Below are 6000 nucleotides of genomic sequence, written 5' to 3'. Positions count from 1 at the left end.
GTGGTTCTCAATAAGTGCAGCTGAGAGGAAGCTATTTAACTCGAAGCCATGCATTATAGCTCCTTATTCAAAGGCACGGAAAACGCATAAATTTTCTCCTTTGGCACGCATTCATTAAATGCGAACGAAACTTCAATGGCGCTCTTTTTTCGTCCCGTCGTTTCATGATATCGTTTCGCGTCCTTTACGAATAACAGGAAGGAAGTTTGCACCATTTCAAACGAAAACCGTAGAGCAAGAAGACAAGTTTTATTGACTGTGGTAAAATGTTTATTCAAGCCCTCAATTAAAAATAAATAAATCAATCAATATTCCCGATACTTTCTCCCTCCTCCCTTAGAAAAACGTTAAGCAATTGAAGGGGCAGGTTTACAAATCTGCAACTAAGCAACAAAAAACAGGTATCACATTTCTACAAACTGTGTCTGTACGGACGCCTATAGACGAGACAAAGCTTCTTTGCAATAGATTGCTTTCAAATACACAGCCACCTTATGAACGCGAACTTCAAGTTACCTAATCTGCGATTTCCCAAAATTGTAACGCAATAGATCAAATATATGCGTCCTATAGACGGTCTAATCAGAACATTTTTTTTTTTTTTCAAAGAGTCGGGTCAGTCTCTTTTTGGTGAGGAAGTGCGGAGCAAAAGTAAAAATTTTAATTGTCGATTCCTGTAAATAAATATTTATTCAGGCTTTCAAAGTTTAATTCTGCTACCCATAGTCACTTGAATTTAGCATTTTATTTCAAACGGAACTAATTCTTTTCGAAATGATTGAGCAGTAGCTTATAATTAGAACATATGTATACGACCGCGATATCGTACTTGGTGGTGAAGCTTGCACTCCAGAAATCCAAATAGCAGTGAGGGACAATTCAGCATTGTAAAGTTTCAGTTTCAGTTTCAGATTCAGTTCATTCAGACATGCATTGCCTGGGTTGAAAGGACTAAACACAGGTGAACTCCGCCTGACTAAGGTGCCTCCACCCATACATTTTCTCAGAAGCAGTGAGAATAAAATGAGTTACTGAATATTTAATGTTTGATTATTAATTAATTATAATTAATTATAATGTAAATGACGATGTAAATTATGTAAATGACGACGACAGCGTGACAAAGACGAAGAGCAAGAAGCCTTTAATGCAGCAATTGCCTCATCACCTGCGGCCTAAGTATTTATTTATACAAAAACTGAATTTAACACAAGTGTAAGGCAAAGTTGACGGTAATTACTTAAACGTCACGCTATAGTTGCGTGAGGGGCGTAGATGCTCGGACGTTGTCCTACCGAACGATGAAGACAAAAAGATATGACTGTTTTGCAAAAGTTCTCAAAACTTGTTACACTAACCACAACGCCATCTCACCTTGGTAAAACACAAGAACACACACACACACACAAAAAAAAGCACGAAATAACACAATGCCCCAAGATTATCTGAAGCGAACATATTGAAATAGGAAAAAGTTCAACCACCTTGAAAAAAAAAATGGTAGCTGCAAGTAAAAGGTTCCGTAACGCTACACATTTAAGCTATCTAAATCTAGTCGACTTAGATCTAGTTGTAGAGAAACTTAGACTACATTCAACTTAAATCCAGTCATACAGAAAGAAAGTCGCGTACATCACAAAGAATAATAAGTCAGTACTTATTTATTTATTCCACACTACTCTATTTGTGCACTCACACAATTATAATTGCCTCTTACCTATGAAATTTTGTTTTACTTGTTACATTAATTTATTCCATTCTATACGACCGCACTACTCCTCCCCTAATAAACCACACTATAACAGCTGGGTTCTTGTCCTGTGCCCCGTATAGTAGTCAATTATTTGAGGAAAAAGCAGGCAAGCGAATTTAAGATGGTCGTCTTCACTGTGAGAGAATGTTGATGTCGTATTAAATGGGTTGAGAATCGAAGAGAAAGTCAGTGGCCTTTCTTTTTTTTTATCGCTTTTTTTAGTTCTGCGGAACGGCCCTACATGACGTTTAATTGTTCTCGACGCAGAAATCCACGTTCCCCATTCAGATTCATCTCGACGACCACGTTTGTGTTACTGGCTATAGGATGAAGAAAAAGAACGTCTTGGCCAATGTTATGGCAAATCATATATCCATACTCAGCTAAAGGCAATGTTTTAGTCAGAAACAATGATATTTTACTTTCTAATTAGCCTAGCGATTACATTAGCAGAGCAAAAAGACTTAAGCTGTGAGCGGATTGGCTCCCTTCGCATGGCTCTCATAGGAGAAATAGGGGTGAGCGATGGCTTCACCTCTGTTGGTGATAGACAATAATCATTATTTTATATGCCTATTGTTAATGCATGTGCACCGCAAAAGTTAGACCACGCTCTTCTTACTATGTGCCACTTGTAGGGGGCACGGACTCGGTCAAGCCTGTTGAAGGCTTTTTGTCCGCGCTCCTAAACATTCTGTAATGTTTGAATAAACTTCGTTTGTTTGTTTGTTTGTTTGTTGTTTGTTTGTTTGTTGTTTGTTTGTTGTTTGTTTGTTTGTTTGTTTGTTTGTTTGTTTGTTTGTTTGTTTGTTTGTTTGTTTGTTTGTTTGTTTGTTTGTTTCTTTGTTTGTTTGTTAAGGAGTTGCAGGGGGCTGCCCCTCCAGTAATCTTTTCTGATCGAAAGAGGCGCGAACATGAGAAAATAGTAGGACATTTGTGACATCATACTTCGTTGCCGGTGCTGAGGGTAAGGCGTAAAATCCAGGAAGGAAATTTCTGTCAATTTCCTTGCGCCAATAACCAACTTTTGTCATCGAAATAAATGCAGATCTGGTCTTGAAGAAATACTTCACCAGGCAAAGTGTTGCTTTTTAGTATTTTTTCAACAGCAGCACTGGCAACCTCTTCTCGTCCTCATCATCAACACTTTCCTCTCTTTCTCTTTTTACTCACCTTCCCCAATGGTGAGTACCAGGTCAGAACTTTCATTCTGGCCGCCCTCTGAGCTTTCCTATCTTAATAAAGTGTATATACGTATATACGTACACCCGTGAGCAAAAGTATACGGACCACAGGGTCCCTGAAAAAACTGCATTTCTTCGTAATTAACAAGCATAAACTAGTATTGACGAGTACACTGAAAAGTTCGCAATGCCAAGTTTGGACTTCAGTCCTCAATTTCAAGTTGCGTTCACAGGAAGAGGAAAAAATCGGCTTTGTCGCGCAACCCCTGGTCTGTATACTTTTGCTCACGGGTGTACCCATATACGTTACAGTACGTTACAGTACTCTGTAACAGGGTGTTGGGATAGTTGGGACTCCCTGTGTAATCAGGTAAGCTTAAGTAACGTCCCCGGACGAATCAATAACGCTTATGTAGAAACTATCGATAACGATGGCTCAAAACGCTGAAAACGTGTTCGCACTGGTCAGTAAACTGAAATACACGGTCGTATAGCTTCGCTGGCTCGCTGCACCTAACTGTCGGGACGAAGCCTGAGCTGCACTCAGGCCCAGTTATATGCGCCTGGCATCTCTCTCTTTGAGGTCCCCCCGGCTGTCCGCCGCCGGTACCTCCGCCGGATTGGGAAGGCTATACCTTCCCCAATCAGTCCCGGGGGGCTGAAGCCCGTTTCTATTATAAGCGCTCGCACGTTATACTACGGCTGGCTGACTGGGGAGCTCAGACCAGAGTGAAGCCGCGGGGTGGTGTGCGTTGGGGGGAAGCTTCTCTGTAACGGTGGGGGACGACGAAAATTATTGGCACACTCCAGCGCCTGTCGCCTTCCATGCCGGGTTTCCTCAGCCCGGTGCGACGACGCGGGCAGGAGAGAGCACTTTTTATTTTTTTCTCTCTCTCTCTCTCTGTGTGTTGTCTGTGTGTGTGTGTGCTTGTTTATGTGCGTGTGCATGTGTAGCTATGTGTGCTTGTTTGTCTATGTATGTATGTATGTATGTATGTATGTATGTATGTATGTATGTATGTATGTATGTATGTATGTATGTATGTATGCATGCATGCATGCATGTATGTATGTATGTATGTATGTATGTATGTATGTATGTATGTATGTATGCATGTATACATGTATGTATGTATGTATGTATGTATGTATGTGTGTATGTATGTATGTATGTATGTATGTATGTATGTATGTATGTATGTATGTGTGTATGTATGTATGTGTGCCCGTGTGTTAGGCGCGTGTGCTTGTTTATGCGCATGCATGCGTATCTGTGTGTGCTGGTTTGTCTTTTATGTATGTGTTTGTGTTTGTTTGTGAGTGTGTTTGATTATGTGCATGTGTATGTGTGTCCACGCGTGCGTGCCCGCCGCCACGTTTCATTTAACGCCCCTCTGCAAGCAGGGCCGCGGGAACGCAAACCCGAAATAGGGAGGGTGGGGACAACGCATGCGTCGTGGGGGCTGTGTGGCGATGTTTGTTTGGTGCTGCGCGCTCTATGAAGATATACTTTAGCGCACTGTCCTCGGTAGCTGCGGGCCAGACACGTACGAGTTGCCACGAGTTCCTCGGCTCTGTAAAGTATAGCCCCGCCTCGTGGAACGGTAATACGGTGGGATCATCTTGAACCCTCTTTGTATTTATTGCACAAAATGTCCCTTGCACTATATTGCCCCATTCGAGGCACTGATGTGGCGGCCTCTTCCGCACGAGTGAATAGAGCCGCCGACATTTGGCAGCGAGATCGCATATCTTAGGGCGACCTATCTATCTTCTTTAGAAGTTATAAGCATGGCGAGTTTTAGGCTGCTGCTGTGCTTCGTGGAAGTAGCTAGTGACGTAGCACGGGGGATCTTTGTGACTGATCTTGCTTCCTTTAAGTGTCCCAGATTTTCGAAGCAGCGATTTTTCTTTGCTTGTCGTTCTACAACTGGAGACAAGCGAGAAGGAATGTTGCATTGCAGCTGGCTATTCCAAGACACGCAGTCAAGAAATTGAGACTATAGCCCTTTCCCCATGTAACACGTTCAATGCATCAAAGACGCAAGCGTACTAAGCCTGCATGAAGAAAAAAAAACGTACATATAAACAAAACAAAGAATAAAGCAGACCAATCTTGCACATTTATGCCATGCCCTATAGACATGCTGTCGGTTTCCGCTTGTGCAGATCTTGACGAAATAGGCGACGATCTATGTAGGTTTGGTTAAGTTTGGTAAAGTTTTGCCATTTCCGGAGTTTCGTTTCTGAGAAATGACACCTGTCGTGGGACTTCCCTGTTACAAAATTCATTCATACTAACCGCCGAAACCTTTTTTTTAACTCGTAAGAAGTTACGACAGCACGGATCAATTGGGCGTACTCGGGGAAGCTCTATTATACTCACGCTGGCTCTTATACGGCGTTCGTGTATTGAAACATTTCGGTCTTTTCGACATATCGGTGCAAATGCTTCGACACTGCACTTCCAAGATCAGTGAGCACAGGTAATTGTATAAAAGTTTTCTTTTTCAATAGTTGCGGTTGAATTATCTTCATTTTCTTCTTCTTTTCATCGCACACTCTATGACTGAGCAAAACCGAGAACAAGGTGAAAGCAGGAGCCAACGTTTCGACAAGTGGACTTGTCTTTTTACGAGGAAGACAACTCGTCGACATCTAACTGTGCGTCCGTATGAGCTGCGCAACTTGAATTAGTATATGAAATCCAGTGCATCATTCTGGCGGCGATATATCCAGCTTCTGGCATTCGTCGGTCTCTTCGTGATTGAAACAGCAACGATGCCCTACGTCACAACTCTCGGGAGCGACCCACTGCACCGTGATTAAGAGCGATCCCTTAAATAACGCCGTGCATCGTTGAATCACGAATCACGGTCACGGAGTGATGCATAGTTCAATAAACGAGATGGCAAAGGTCATTAGCGCGGCTGCCTGCTCATTCACTGAGTGACTAAATGAACATGTTCCTGCAGTCGCGCCGATTCGTTTGCGGACCAGGGTGTATTTTAAGGACTCGGCGGAAAGTCGTTGTATTGCAAACTTTGTAACATCGTCGTCAAG

Source organism: Dermacentor silvarum, chromosome 10 (genome assembly GCF_013339745.2).
Source record: "Dermacentor silvarum isolate Dsil-2018 chromosome 10, BIME_Dsil_1.4, whole genome shotgun sequence".
Classification (NCBI taxonomy): Eukaryota; Metazoa; Arthropoda; class Arachnida; order Ixodida; family Ixodidae; genus Dermacentor; species Dermacentor silvarum.
This window is presented reverse-complemented; position numbering follows the sequence as displayed.